The following is a 17,187-nucleotide window of genomic DNA, read 5'->3' on the forward strand; positions in this document are numbered from 1 at the left end:
TGAGACCTAAGAAATTTATTTTGTGTCCCACTGCAAGAGCGAAGTAGGATTGACAACTGAATATTTAGTAAAAAAATATATCAATAAATATTCTGACGAGGATGATTGTGCAGCGTGATAAAAACAAAAGGCAGAGATTTTCTATTTTATTATAAAATGTTGCAGTCATAATGTTTCTAAATGCTGTTCATTGCTGCACCAGGTTATGTAAATAATCAAATATTTCTCAGCAGGTTATGTAAATAATCAAATATTTCTCACTGCTATATAGAGTAGGTGAGATAACACTAATGGATCATTTATTTGTTTGGGATTTTCAGAATACATTTGCTACAGTGCATATAAGAAACACCTACATAAGGAAACTGTAAGGAAAAAGGAAGAAAAAAAAACAAAAAAGAAAATCTCCTGCAGTAGCTCTAAAAAAAATACACCATCAATCCAGAGGCCAATCTCAGAAACATTCTGATACCCTCCAGCTCATTTACCTCTCCACTTCTTCACTTTTAAACTCTACTGAAAAGAATCTAAGCCCTTCACTGAAAGTGTTTATTTTTCCCAAGTTTTAAACCTTTATTGGCAGCGAGCTGTTAAATACCGCTTTATCATTTGGACTGATTATCACAAGAGTAAACGGACACTGGCAGTGATAATGACAAATGCACCATGCGAGCAGAGCCTCTACACACCCTTTATTACATTATAAATAAATGAAACATAAAACAACATAGTTGAAATTAATTAATTATTAACTAACCTTCAATAGGAAGTTTAAAAAATAACATATCAGGTACTGCTTTCTGGCAGTGCCATTTGTGGAAAATCCCAAACTTCAAACAGGTTAAAACTACAGTCCAAGGATTGTCTGCAAATATCATCTGCTCCATTTGAAACTCATGGTCATATAGCACATTAGTAAAAAGCCTCCAATGGGACAAATGAAAAAGGAACCATAAAATATATCGGCTCATGCAAAGTGCAACGTGCATAAATTCTTCTGTGTCTCTCCACAAGCAGTGTTACGCTGTTCAAATTCGTTAGATTTGGTGTTTCGTGCATGGTATGTATTAAAGGGTGTTTATGTGAGTGCGTGTTTTCACAGGTGAGCATGTAGCTAAAGAATAAAGCATTCTTCATGGTCATTCCTCCAATAAAACAGCTCTCCATAAATCACTGGCAATATTAAAATTTGCACTGTGACTGAACAAATGACAGGATTTCATCCTGGCCACCCAGCAGAAAAGTTGCAGTTAAAGGATAAAAACGGAGAAAAGGCATAGACATAATCAGACTTTTGGAGCATGTAGAGTCTTTGATAGAGGCCAGTCGACTGTAGCACAGAGGGGAAAACTAATGCGAACCAGCCTCAGGAAGAGGTTTTCAGAGTAAGAGGAATTCACATATGTACATGGAGATGTGCCACGGCACAGAGAGCCATGCTGCAGCAGGATGAAGACATGGAGATGTAGTGTGGAGCCTGGGAAGCATCAGTGATGACGAGTAGCCATGGGAGCGCTCACCACATAATTCATCTCCATTAACCCAGATTCACCTCTCCTTTGAACTGTCATCTTCTGGATGGAGCTGCAACATGTGTTGTATTTGCTCTATGTTGTCTACTGTCTACATGTGCGTATAAACTGACAGTTATCATCTGCATAGTAAATACAACTTTTTTCCCCAAAAGCCGGACTTTTGAAATTCAGTTCATTTAAATCATGTTTATGTCTAAATCTTTACTGTTTAATTTAACTCACACCGCTTTTCTGTATTTTACTATTTTACCTACTTTTTTACCTACTATTTTACTTACTTTACAAAAGCTAGATGGAATACAACATAATCAATGGCAATCCCACAGCTGACTAACAGTTAACAGAGTTTTTTTGCCATTGTTTGACAAGCCTGTGCTTCATATATTTGTTTAATTCCCTCTGAGGAAAAACTGAGCCATAACAACTAATACTGCAAGAGCAATGACGACTACGATGGGGATGATGATGATGTGTTAGTTGGATCAGTGGTAATGGCGAGTGATGATGCCTGTGATCCATAATGGGCTCGTTTTCCCTCTGGACTCACTGAACAGGAGCCTAATGATCTCCAGACCAGATGAGACATATCCTGGCCCTTCCTTCTGTGTCAGACCACATGAATGTACATATTAACAAAAAACACACAGTTAGAGGCAAACGCAGAAAGTAACACTAAAGAAAAGCCTGCATCTTCAGTTATTTAGTGGCTCCAGTCTGATTACAGAAGGGCAGCAGACTTTACAACTATGAGTCCCATCTATTGTTGCTGGAATTATCAGCACAGACAAGAGGACCTGTATTTTTGGGGTTCACTGGGCTGGTAAGTGCCCCAACTTCAGATATCTACAGAATCTGCTCATCCGCTCCCCAAGATGTCACTTCATTTATCATCCCACTGCATGCCACACAGCTCCGCTCAGCCTGAGTCTTTGGTTACAATCAGGCGTTCAAACCCATCCCCTGATGACGAAGCCAGACACTGGAACAGACAGAAGATCCTTGGTTGGCTCTCAGAGACAGGAGATTTGAGGAGGCTGATACCCTGGACTGTGAGCATCTGTCATTCTATGCATGTAAAGCTATACCTACAAAGAGATTGTGTGAAGTATTATCTGTCATGTTAAGAGATCTATGCATAATCTTTGCATATTCAATTTCTGTTAAGGTTTAATGAAAAGGGCAGACATCCAAGTGCCTGGAAATCAGATTATATTTATAAAGCCGTCTTTAAGGATATTAATTATAAAGAAATGTAAAAATAATTAAATTTATTTAAATTTATTTTACATATAAATGGGAATACAAAGTATCCACTCAATAAATAACATACAAATATGAAAATGTTTTGGCATTAGTTGATGAATAAAAAATATTTGACAACATCGGTCTCTTTTTTTAAGTGCTTGTGTTGATATAAAACCAAAAATAAATAAATGTTGTAGTGGCACAAACTGAGGTAAGAACATGTCTGAAAAAGCAGTATGATTATCTGGGGTTTTGTCTATTGCAACCATACACACACACACAAACACAGACACGCACACAAGAGGGGAAAAAGAAAGAGACTAGAGATAAATAACAAGAAGTCAAGGAGCCTCAAGAGCATACGTGGCCCTGCATCTGTGTCACTGTTGCCTGTGAGAGACAACATTCATTAGTCATTATCCTCATGGCCGCATGAGGTCACTTGGGGAATTTCGCTGACATCATTTTAAGAGTTAAATCAAACTACCAGTGCTAATGATTAACTATGAGAGAAAATTACAGTGATAGTAGATTAACCAGTTTATTGCTTGGCTGTAACAGTTGGCTACTTAATTTCTCTGAACACTGTAAAATGTGTAGGACACATCAAGATTGCTTTGGTCACAGAGATGTTGCTATTTGAAGTAGTTAAGGACACACATTCTGAATACAGTATACTTTAAAATACAATAGTAAAGCTTGTAAAAAGTAGAATAATGACAAAACTCTGTAAAAGACATGACAATTGTCTTGATCTCATTCAATAACTGGATAACTAAAGTTAAACGTTCACCGGTATTTTTTCTTAACTAATAGAAACATTAAAGATTAATCTGAAGATCAGGACCAACAAACATAACCATCAGATCTAGAGGAGCTTCATAGAATACCCCAAGCATAGAGCTTGAACGTTTGATACTTCAACAACAACTCACAATGTCTATTAAGCAGCATCATTTGATGTTGGTATATTGTGAAATAAACGTAAAGTATCCTTATAAAAAACAAAAATAATGCAAGCTTCTTTAAAGTAGCAGTAAGTTAATTAAAGATGCATTATTCCCTTGCTCTGCAGGAACACACATGGGAAACACTTTAATTATTCAATTTTCTTAAGAGATTAATAATCATAGCCACTAAACAAGTAATGCGCTCGTGTTGCTATCCACACAAACGCACAGAAATAGATCCAGTTGCTGCAGGTCAGCTCATATTTTACAGTGTCACCTCATCTGCTCTTGCTATTGTTTCTCTGGTTGCAATTTGTGACCGACCGACAGTGACAATAGGAGGCAGAATCATGAAAAGTTTTAGATTTTCTTCATGATCGTATGTGGACTGTGCAAAAATCCAAAAAGCTAAACTACTGAACTCTTAAACAGCAGCCAGCTTGCTCTACCACCAGATCCACACCTAAAATCTCTCCACATGAACAGAAGAAATAACTACAACCGTTTCTCCTTGTTCTCTGTCCAACCAATGGTATTGATGACATTAGCTGATGCCAGGAGAGCAGAGAAAATGGCAGCAGAGGATACACAAAGAAGTATTTTATAATTTGTTTAAAAATAACCCCTTAATATAAAACATGCATGATACACTCTGCTTTCAAATTAATAACGCAACTAGAAAAATATTGCATAATCAATCATTCAAATTTCTACACACACATTATTATTAAAAGAGCATGTAAGAAAATCCTTTAATAGAACACTTGCTGTGGTTCCTCTTTTTCTTTTCTTTTTTTGTACAGTAAGACGAGACAGTGAGCTGAATCCTGTACCTGCTCTACAGAGACCGCTCCAACCTGCTCAAGATGTGATTTTCAGAAGGTGAATCAAAGTTCCGGGGCCTGCACGCCTCCTGTAGACTAACCCAAACAAGAAGAAGATTTACAGATACCCCTGTGGCTTGGGCAAAGTTTCAGATGTGCACAAGAATAAAAGAGCTGGAGGGGGGATTATTCCTCTCTGTGTCGATCTGAAGATTACAGAGATGGGAACAGTTTTGAAGTCATACACTGCTGCTTTTCTGAACTTCACAGGTATCACAGATACAACTCTGTTGCATTTACAAAAAGAAAGCAATGCAACATTTTATTTTATCCTCTTTTCTTACTTTTCAAAAGGCATGATACTGTAAAAGATTTTAGATTTTAAATCAATAATACAATAAATGAATCTATAATGCTTAAATGGCTTTGACAACATCACCTGATGCAGTAATTTACATATTTCTTATAAAAAAATGCAGGAGCTCAGTAAAAAAACAAATGAAATAGCTCAGGGAAATCATTACCAAGTTTGGCTTTGGAAGAAAAAAGGAAATCCACAGAAGAATTCCCTCACTGGAAACTTTGCTAAGGGGCTTGTTTTGCAATTAAAGGATTTGCAGGTGAGAAGTTGTCTGCAGAAATTAATAATGGAAAAATATAAATTAAACCACCACAGACAATTAGTAATTAACAATTAAAAAATGGTTTGTTTCCAAATTTAAAAATACAAAATTATCAGAATATGCTATAAAAAGAGTAGAAAACCTAAAATAAAAACAAATAAAAAAACAAAGGCAATTCAAGTGGTCAAAATGCTCCTTATTCATTTCAAATGGGCCATAGATGTGACTTTATCTACACTGCCCAATTTTTGTATCTTAACGGTCATGCTTGTGGTAAGTCAAAATTTAGGCCAAGGCGAATGAGGAGAAAAAAAAACAACATTTAATGTTAATCTGTTAAATGGGAAGTGTGTAAGATCAAGTTCAAGTGATTTTATATTGCTATTGATTACTAGTTCTATTGTTATAAGTAGGATATAAAATGTATTTTCTGTTAAAATAGTTCTGAAAATTATCTAAATTTCTTCAATAAATGATCACACTAATATCAAAATATACCGACTTCTAACGCTAGCTAAAGAAAATTATTATGTTCTCTATATATACTGTATATATATATATATATATATACACACACACATTTATAAAACTGATGTGTCCTTTTAAATCAGCAGCAGCACTGAGTCTACTAGTATGTTTATTCGATTGTATATTTAGCATTTAAAATTTCAAAAACAACACTAACCTTTTGTCATCCAGCTGACACCACTGTTAATTTGATCATGTTAAAAACTTGTGACAGACCAGATCAATTATGTCAAGTATACATTGATCAAGTATACTTCAATTATACTCAATCTTCTCCCTTTTTTTTATACCCACATACGTTTTTGTTCAATCTTCTTTCTTTTTTTATACCCACATACGTTTTTGTTGGTATTCTTCAGTTTACCACTGTTTCTCTCAACATTTTTCTCATCTGGTTTTCAGGAGTATGTGGCTTAAATTCCACATGTAAATAAAAGGTGGGTAAATGCTTTATGACAGTGATGTTAACCCATATGACAAGTGCTAATATAAAGATTAATCGGCACCAAATATGTGTAAAGGCCTTCAGACAGATGCCAGCGACCTGGCTCTGAGTGTCTGTCAGCTTGACTTACAGTATTTTTTGCATGATGACCACTAGGCCTTGCATCACATTGGTTGAACTGTTTTACAGAGGGTGCGTGTAAATGGGGAGTTAGCTGAGGGTATCGAAAACAACAGTGAACACAATCATTTTCAGTCACTTGAGAATAATCCCAAAACTATCTGTGGTTTTTGGCTGTTCTCCTCTGCAGGAAGCCCACAAATCATGATAGACACATTTATATTGTATCTGAAAGACACGTGAGCTGTTATGGAGATCTCCATTCAATTTCTCACAGAATCCTCGCCATTATTTTACACTTTTAAACAGCTCTAGCCAAAAAAGTGTGGAATTTTAAAGTGACTCTATTACTTATCCACACAACGGTGTTCAATTACTTAAAATATGATCTTTAAGACTTTTGGGCACATATGCAAATTCAGGGTCATTTCAGTGTTTCTGTCAGACCATATGAAATAAATACTTTGACAAGACGTTTAAAATAACTATAATAATTTCATACATTAAAAACAGGAGAGCAGAAGCTTTCCCTGATCTGCAATTTCTGTCAAACGTGAACTCCTGATGAACCAGGTCAGTGTCCATACAACAGCTAACCCTTTCATTTTCTGTTCATTTGCGTCCTGGAGGAACCAGTTCCTGTGTGGATTTATCAGGCTGATAAGGTCCTGTACTTCCTTTCCAGGGAGCTCTGGATCTCCAGCCCCCGAGGACTGTGAATGGGAATACAGACTCTTTCTAAGGGGCTAATCTGTCTTTATCGCAGTTAAACAGTTTCAGAGCCAGCATCAGCCAGGTGGCCTTCACTGCAGCCCTTGCTTATATAGTTCCATGCCCCCACGCACTGGTTTGGTCCAGAACCCTGGGATTTTGGCCTCCTTTCCTCCTGTCCCTATCTACACAATACAAGGTCAAAGCACAACATGTGGCAGATATGAGGATAATGCTCCTCTATGCAATTGCTGCCTCATCACATCTGTAAAGCGTCTGCTCCACAGAATATTACTGATGTGGTGAATCAATATCTTCACTTTATAATCCTAAACATTAAATAAGACTAAGAGTAAATTGTAACGGAGTATGACATTTACCTGATGCTGTGGTACAAATGTCAGACGGTGGTAGCATCATACATCCATTCATCATTATAGACCTGAACATAACATAAATAAATATGGAGCATGCTGTACTTCAAAAACTCCAAACAAGTTTCTTATTTCCCTGCATTAGACTTGCAGCAACTATACAACATTACTCTGTCAGCAAATCTTCTGTGAGACGAAATCCTGCCCTTCTTCTGAAGTACATTCTGCAGCTTCTCCTGGATCCTCTTTAATTCATTGATGATTTTACCCAAAAGCCTAGCCCCAATCACATAATGTCCTGAATATTAAATTTCTAAATCTGCTGAGGGTTTACACTTGGGGTAACACTGATTAGCCCCCTGAAGTGACTATTTATGATTAAGAATAAAACTGGTTCATTAGCGATAGTAACCAAATGTTTATCTTTAGGGCAAAATATGTTTTTTTGCAGTGGCATCAACTTAGCAGACCACCAAAGGTAACTATGGAAAACAGATTCATGAAATATTTAGTCGATGGCTTTTGGTTTTCTGGTTTACTGGAGAAAACTTTTATATTAAAAAAATTCATTGCACAAAGCAAGAAAATAGGTTCCAATTTAAAACCAATTTAACACACCAATTTAATCAGCAGATTATAATTTCCTTTTGTAAATATAATCACTTTTGAATTTGGCTTCACGAAAACAGTGTCCTGCTGTGTAGAAAATATCTTCTATAATTAGCGAGTGTATTAGCCGTGTGGTTATGTGAGTGCATCGTGTAAAAGCACATGCAGCGATTATCTGTTTGTATTTAATTTGCCGTTACATGTTATTTTTAAAGTTCCAAGTTAAAATATTCCACATATAAAATATTACACATTTACGCTACGAACTTAGTTACCAAACAACTCCAAAATTAGACAAAGGTGCATTTCCTTATTCATCATGAAGAAACTGAAAACAGGATGGCTCCAAACTAGTTTGTTAATAAAAGCTACCTCTGAAACTGGCTTAGCATTTCTATAGCCTGTCAGTAAGGAGGTGTGAGGACCTAAAGTGGTGGTGGAGGAAAATTGTGGAGGGTCTCAGTGATGTAGAGGGTGCTGGGAGTGGGTGGTAAATGTAGTGGGGGTTAGGGACTGCACAGTGTGACGTTTCAGTTCGTTTGATTGACTGGTGCAGACAGGAATCGTGGCAACAAGTAGACTGCAGTTTCTTCAGCTGCACTGTGGAAGGAGGGGCGGGGTGGAACAGGGAAACAAAAACAACCTCAGCTGTGACGAATGGCTGGGTCTTTGCAGTTCAAAGGGGAAATGAGTGTGTTGAGGTTTCAGATGGAGTTGATGTGTTTTGAATAAAACAATGCATGTTAGGCGGATGGCAATCTAGAGGGGAACTCGAACTGTTTCATTGAACACAGACGAAACATTTATGGAGATTGTGAGTGTAGATATTCGAGAGAAAACAAACAGCAATTAAAGATGATATTCCAGCTACAAACATTGTCTAATAATTGTTATTTTGAACACTTAAGAAGTTAAATCTACATTTAAATAGCCATGTTACTATGATGAACATAACAACATGGACTTTGAGTTGCTTTACTTTTTTTTCTGTAACACGTGATACACCCATCAAATATCATTAGGAGGTTGTGGTTTAAAGGTCATGAATGCATCACTCAGCTCATCTGAAATAAAATAAAAAAAGTTTTGTGGATAGATTAAGAAAATATTCTGATTATCAACAAATCATCTTTGATGCAAAAGAAATATGGGGATCTACTAATCTGAGTGTTTGTAAAGGCCTTTAATGGAATTTTAGAGAATGTTTAAAGAATTTGCATCATTACTTCTGGCTTCCAATTTAAGCTGTGATTCTCAAGTATATTAAAATACCAAGTTCAATTCTTTAGCAACATAACTGTGAAATGAATTCACCAAATGGACAGCACTATCAAACTTACTCTCTGAGACACATTTACTGTAAGTGATATTTAAATTGCAAGATTCTTGCTAGAAAGAGAGAGAAAAAGGAAGAACGAGAATGCCTACTACGGGTAGAAAAGTTCAGAATCTGTTTAATGTAATAAAGCTCATTTCTCGGCAAAGATTGGATCAAGGAAAAGTCTCACAAATCTTACGCACTGCTCTCCAACACAGTAGTATAGCATGATAGGAAAAACACCAAAGACTTTTTGACAGAAATGAGACTTTGAATTATTTGCCCGGACAGTAAATTTGGATTAGGTTTTTCCCTGTTGTTTAGTTTGGCTGGAACTGCTTGATCTTGTTACCGAACAAAAAAGAAAAAAGTGAAAAACACACATATTTCTCTCTGTGTGTGGTGGGAAAGACTGACCAGCAGCATGGAGAAAGCTGAAGTCCCCCAGAGGAGAGACACCTGAACAGGGGAGCTGAGATCTAAAAACTAGACTAAAACGGAATAATAAAAATGCCTAACCCTGTTAAGTACCAGGGCAAGTATTCTCATATTATTCACATACACAGGCATGGAAGAAAGCAGTCATTGAATTGGTTAAGGCTGAGCTCGTGTCACAGTGTTTTCACTCCCCACGTTGCCTGCAGCAAGTCTAGATTGCCTTTCCTAAGCCTCTCAAATAATATAGACGGTGTGAAATGGCAAGATTGTTCCAATCTGATTTGACATAAGGGGGGGATTGTTTCAATTCTATCTTTTTTACGTGTTCTCTTGTTCTTGCCCGCGCACACACACAGACATGGTGGCTGTCCTCTGTGAGAGGCAGTAAAATGGCTGGCAGTTGTTTCTTTTTTTATTGGTTAACAGAGTTGTGTGGCGTGTAATTGGCAAATGTGTCCTCGGGATATTTAAGCGGATAATAGTGGTCTGTCTGTCTGAGAAAAACGTCTCGGACTAAATGTGCTAAATTCATTGCATAGGAAGAGTATTCAATTAACCCACTTTATTAGGATTTCAATTATTTGTAGTAGTGTTGGTCAGGATAGGGACGAGCAGCTGGCTCCCAGGGGAGGTCTGTGTATGATTTGGATTAGACACAGACTAGTGCATATGCACAAACACAGGATGAGGGGCTGCAGCAGCAACATATATTGTACAAGATAAACAGATGCCTATATAACAAAATGAAAAAGCCTATTAGATTGCAAAGTACTGAAGGTATCTCAACACAAAAACCATTTCTTTAACCTTTGAAATGAACTAAAACGATTCAGAATGGTTCGAGTAAGTTTTAAGACTTTTACTTAAAGCAATTCACAGCCTAACTGGCAGAAGGGGAAAAAGCATACTAGAGTCCCAGAACAAACTGCAAAGTAAATTAATTTATCCTGGCCAATCAATTTCAAGTAAATGCAAAGCTGAGAATGTTCCTTCTAATGATGAAGAAGGAGCTAAATTACTTTCAACAGGTTTAAACCGAGCTCTATGCGTAAACTCAAGCCAAAGTCATTAAATTTCCCATAGCCTAAAACAAAAACTGTTGGCTAGTAGCTGAACAGATGAGGTTAATTATGACAAAAAATTGCTTCTTTGGAGAAATATTAGGCTAAAATGTTCTGTCGGGTGTTCTCTGGCTGGCAAAGATCAAAGTAGCATGAGAGTTACATGAGTGGGAGGATAGTGGAGGAGGGGGTATATGAGGGAGGGCAGATGGTCACAGTGGTGCAAGAGCCACACAATTTCACGGTGTATTTTCTGCAGATGTGTCTGTGGCAACTCATGCGAAAGGTGCAGTTCAGCCATTGACAGAAGTGATGGATAGACCCTTGTCCCACAGTGGCCAAATAATACAATATAAATAATAAAAAGTAACTTTCTGGCTAGAAACCAGAAACAACTTCTAGAGGAAAAAGCGGCACAGAACATGCTCTTGATTGGACTACAACTTATGCACCATCTGACATTTTAGGGCATTACAATAAAATTAGCAAATTGCAACATGAGGTTCGCTCTCTTTACAAGTTTGTAAAACTAATCATAAAGCTATCAGATGAGAGAGAAAGAGAAGCTGGAATTAAGTTATACATGAATGATTTCCCATACACCTGAAAACGCTGTGCAATTTCCTTGGTAAGGCGGGAATTTCCCAAAGGATGAGCCAATAAAATTCTAGTGATGCATGATCGATGTGATTCAATGGATGATGAAAACGAACCAGATGTTTCAAAGAGAAGGATTCAGAGCCTTTTACAACTTGCCAGCTCTAATCTAGCCTGTGTGGAAGAAGTGTGTTTTTGAAGAGCTGATAAAATGACATCACACAAAGTTCAATTGATTGCTCCAGAGAATAGAATTCATGTGGTACATCAAACAGGAATGAAATTCTGCTAATATGATAACTTAGTCAAAAAAGGAGGTTCAAGGTGAACCTGCTGGTAGTCAGTCAGCATCAGATTATCACAAGTGGACATGCAGGGCAGGATGAAACTCTTCATCCACCTCCATCCAATGTGATGACAAACAATGCCAGACCTCACACATGCAATACACATAGGTTTTACTCTTTCCAACCATGTTGCCAGGTGTGATGCTTTATACTGCCACCTGTAGAGGCCCGGGGGAAGTCATCTCCGACTGCTCAAAACAAAGTCTGGGATTCCCCACATTCCTGGAACTTCCATATGATTTCCTTCAGGCAGAAGTGGAGTGATCCCCTTCTGTGTTTGCTATCACTCTTTGTTCATAAATTAACTACTATTTAAAACCTTGATGATATTTCCAAGTCCTTGATGATAGTTCCAAGCCAACACAATAACACAAAAGTAGAAAAAATAACTACTGCTGTCGACAAACTGAAATGTGGTTTTGCAACAGCAAATTTGTAGGATTTTCTCATACTATGCACACCTAACAAAACAAAAAGAAATATTGTAAGATGAAATACACTATTATTGTAAAAAAAAACTATAATTTCAAATGTACCACAGATCAGACCACCAAACTCTTAAACTATTCATTTGAAAAATCTGCCTCTAGTGATTTGAACAAATGTTCAATTTGCCCACAAAACATTTTATCCTAATAACGCTGTCTGCTTCAGAGCCACAGGACAACATGGCTTCATCAAAATACAACATTCTAATACACTGTAGAAGGGTTTAAAGTAGAAAGACACTCCTGCAGTATACACAAACACACACAATATTCAGCATAAAATACAATGTATGCACAAAATATTTTTAAAAAGCAATTCTGACAAACTGTAGCCCATGTCACTGAAAATGCACTGTTGTAAACTAATGTAAAAATACTAATGTGTAGAGAAGTGACTTAGTGTGACATCATTTTTATGAATGACCTACATCAAAAAATCACTTTGGCCAAACTAAAGAACAGAAAAACTGTACAAATTTAAATCTAAAACAGTCTTGGGCTGGGAAAGGGAATAAATAAGAAGCAAGGGATCAAATGTGGAACTAAAAGCTTCTTAATGAGAAATATACATCAATGAGGCTAGTCCCATGTTGATTTTGTTCAGGTGATATAATGTATAAGAAGAGCTATTTTTTTTACTTTAGTGCAAAATAAAAGGATGCAAATTACAATTTAAACTTACCTTTAAGCAAAACCAATGTGAGGTGAATGGAAAACACTTTGTGTGCTATCTGTGTGTCTATGTTCATTTCACATTCTGGTTACATCCAGGACAAATTAAAATAGATAACCAGAAATGTATTTGATTAAGCACAGCATGTTTTTAATTGGTTAATGATTAGCTTGCATTTAGGTTGTGACACAGAATTTGCAATTAGTCATGTATTCATTCTCTTTCACGTCTGGAGTCAGAATGAAACGGACGTTAGGTGACATCACGGTTTCATGACATAGTGAAGGAAATTTGGACATAGTGAAGGAAATCTGCTGGGCAAGTCACCAACTCAACCACAACCCATCTGCCTGTATCTAAGCAAGACCCAGAAAGGCCCACACAATCTGCTGCCTGGCAGTCAGAGAACCATGGACCTTCTGGTCCAGAAAAAGCCCTCAGCCTTTTTACAGCTTTTCCTGTGATGATAAGCCTAGATCATGAACTGCACTCATAAACCCACACCCTGCACTGCCTTTAGTATGGAGCTATTCAGACTTACCAGAGGACACTGAGGTAAGGAAACGGTGTTGAATCACGAGGGGATCCGGGAGGACAGAGACAGAGGTTTCCTGTAATCATCAAAAGAAGGAGATCAGGAGTGGACCACAGATTAAGTTTTAAATGACATACAAGTAGAAGAGGTAAAGGGCTTGCTGGTGACCTGGATTGACAGATAAGGAAATGAAAGTATAGATTTGAGGAGTTCAGTTCAGTTAATGTTAAAGAGCATAGTGATGCCAATCAAAATTGTTAGGGTTTCTAAGCAAGGACGAAACATTTTCTGGAGTACTTATCTTAAAGCCTGTATTTAAGATTCTGGGAATGTTGTAAAGAGTACAAACTCAGAGAGGTTCATAAAAGGACAGTCAAAGAGATTAGAAGGTTTCCTGTGCTGTACATCACACATAAAAGTCATAAAAGGTGTAAAAAAATGGGGTTTAAAGATTAGATTTGAAGATCATTAAATTATGACTAGAAATAAAATTGCTGGCTTTTCTAAATTTTTCTTGTATAATGAAAATACAAAGACAGAAAAAGGAAAATGTAGATAACACAGTAACACAGAACTTGATACTACAGACTACAAAGGAATTTTGTTGGTTCGTGGACTGAGTCAAACACTGCCGCCGGCTCCACTGTGGCTTCAATTAGAAGTCCAGTTGAGTGTAGAAGCACCTGCTCTGATTTATGTGTTTAGGTGTGTGTATGGGGGGTGTTTGTGTGTGTGTGTTGGGGGGGTATGTTGATTTCTGTCCTTTCCTTCCTCTGTAATGTGTAACACATGCTGTATTGTTAGGTATCCCTACAATGAAAGCCAGTGAAGGTAACTATTAACTGTGCACAGTTGCACTTGTTTAGAATGGATGTTTTGTCCACATGCACACAATCTGCACACTAGAGTATTATCCCTTCTCCACACACGTACAAACACCTATGCAACATCAGCTCTGCAAGAGAAAAAAAAAAAAAAAAAAAGGTTAAATAGTATAACTAATACCTGGTCAAATGTTTTGCAACATGTTTTGATCTAGCTCTAACTGAAAAAAAAACAGATATGCATAAAAGCATCGTGTCTCTAGTAAGCAATTAGCACAAGTCTTAATTTAACAGAACATGGAATAATGTCAATTGATGATCAAGCCATAAATCACAGGGATTAGAGAGCATATGTGAGGGTCTTTAATCCAATTATGTGGGCCTTGTCTTACTTTGCTGATATGTTTTAGATTAGCTGAATCAAATATCCACTGTTAGGGCACAGGGATACACGTGTGGGTAAAACAGATTGTCACAAAAGCTATTCATATTAGATAATGTTAACACAAATGGAAGCCAGTGATTTTTTCCATACCCATGGCATCACGCTGGATGCACCTAAATATTAATGGTATACACATATTAATAGACTGTGTATTTTCTGCTCAAATTAACTGCATGTGCTCTGCAGGTTCAGATGTAACAGCATGTGTCACATCAATATTTCAGCGACATCTGACTTCTGCGACTTTAGTGTTAAAACTGTACATGGAAATTTACTATGAAGGAAAACAAAAAAAGAATGATACAGACATATATAACCTGATACAAACTGAGGTTAATAATATATGCATCAGATAAAAATGCAGTGCCTGCTGCTGCTGCCATTTTCCAGACCCTACCCTCCACAGCCTCCACTGAGTCAAACTCCAGAATAATTTAAACTGAACTTGTGCTGAACTTCACTGTGTTCTGTGAAGTAGTGCTGAATCATAGCTCAAATGAACACGTTTTGATGTACTTTAGCAGCTTCAGAACCAATTACATCTAAATATGTGATTTCAACCTAGCAGCCTGAGCAACAGTTACCTCTCAATGGTCCTTTTTGCAGATGTGCATGTGCTGCACGCTTGATGCATTGGACGTAAGACCACTGCCTTATACTCCTCCAGTTCGTGGGGAAGACAATAGTGGTACAATTGAAGGTTTTCATTTTAGCTATGAGGTGAAAACTCAGAAGTTTAAGTTCCTCTCGCCTGACACCCCTCCATGTTTCAAACACAGGGCTATATAGGGGACTTGAAAGTCAAACAACGGTAGGAAAATAATTAGAATCAGGGTTTGTCTATCACCACACTAATAAATCTGAGGATGTATTCATCTTACCGGATTACTGCTTACTTTATAAGGTCCAAGTTGTGTAATGAAGTGGCAAATCAGAACCATGTTAAAATTCAAAAACATTTTATTTTTTTAAACTTTGTGTGGTAGGGAAAAATTAGCTGGAGGCAGCCTGCGATGACTGAATGGTTCCAATGTCTTTTGGAGTTTGTAGCTTTGTATTTGGAAATAAAGTCACAGTGTGGTTAATCCACAGCACCATAAAACAACTGTGTAACTACGTGATTCCCTCAGACAGACAGCTGTTTCAGTGCCACATAAAAGTTGGTCACATGCTACATGAAGGATCTGACTCCAGCTGTTGAGTCCGGAGTTTTAAGTGACATGAATTGCATTCAACAAATACTTCCTGTTTGTCTCCTTACCATAGACGAGACTGGAGGAAATGTCAGCAGATGACATCAAACTTTAATCAAGAAGATGCTGGGATTGAAGATTGAAGATAAAACTCAAACTAACAACCGTATCAGGTCTTGTGCAAGTCAAGAAGTATGAGTCGGCACCCTCACTTAATGTGCACACTGTTCCTACCTGCTAACAAACATTACATAATGTAAAAAAAAAAGGTTCAGGTGCAGAGTTGGAAAAAAAAGGTTTTTGTCCATAACGTCACTGACCCATCAAAATGATTCTAAAGATGTTGTTTAAATGTTTTCTCTTTAGGTTTAGACTTAAGCACTTAATACAAAGGGGGTATAGTGGAAAAAACAGACTGTGACCACAACATCTGGACCCCAGAGAGTGATTATGGTGGGTGTATCCACTGTTTTAGCCATTACCCCAGATCTGGGAGAGTGGGGATAGTGGAAACTATGGCACGACATGTAACTCAGTTGGTATTTTCATCAGACGACGTGGGCCAAGAGTGGAGGAGGGTCCCAGGCAGGTGGCAATAATTTGGTGACCATGCTCCAAGTAGTTGTATTTTAATATGTTTGCCGTATTTCCACCTACAACCAGTAAGTAAATTAAATATTATTTGCATAATATTATTATTTGTTATCCCAAAGAATTATGGCTGAAATGGCCAAAATATTATCATCAACAGTAAATACAAATCATGCCCAGAAAAGCCAAATGTTAAAAAAAAAAGAGATGTAGCTATAAATCAGGAGGGCATTATTATTAACATAACATAACATAATTAACATAACATTAACATATTGGAAACTCTGGCAATAAATAGCTATTTTCAAAGAACATAAAAAATGTTTATTATCTTTTGTTAAAAAGATTATTACAAAGTTGGATAAAATTACTGTAAAGGGATCAAAAAACTTTTCCCAGGATTTAATCTAAAGAATTTAATAAAACATTAAATATCCCAAAAAAAGGTCACATGCTACAATGGTCCTGAAGTCAGACCAATGTGTATTTTAACACATTCTATATAGTGTTTCTTTAATTCAAAGCAACATTTTGTCAGTTTGTTGCCTTCTTATCATATTAAATTGGTATTAAATTGCTCAGTGGCCTGGAAATGGTGAGTGCACTTCACACTGTAACTGTTAACACAGAACACATATTAGATATGTGTGACTCTTCAGTGAGACAGTTTTAAGAGGAAGGTGTAACATGACAGGTATTTTTAGAGAAAAGAG

At 37.0% G+C, this 17,187-nt stretch overlaps 1 long non-coding RNA gene across 1 annotated transcript in view; it reads right to left on the reverse strand.

Annotated features, from left to right (window-relative positions):
- LOC103381806 (uncharacterized) overlaps positions 1–17,187 on the reverse strand; it is a 157,256-nt gene that overhangs the window by 126,363 nt on the left and 13,706 nt on the right. The window contains exon 2 of the long non-coding RNA XR_521838.3: positions 13,428–13,497. This is a non-coding gene — a long non-coding RNA (uncharacterized LOC103381806). The remainder of the gene's footprint in view (positions 1–13,427; positions 13,498–17,187) is intronic.

Source organism: Cynoglossus semilaevis, chromosome 8 (assembly GCF_000523025.1).
Source record: "Cynoglossus semilaevis isolate Cse_v1.0 chromosome 8, Cse_v1.0, whole genome shotgun sequence".
Classification (NCBI taxonomy): domain Eukaryota; kingdom Metazoa; phylum Chordata; class Actinopteri; order Pleuronectiformes; family Cynoglossidae; genus Cynoglossus; species Cynoglossus semilaevis.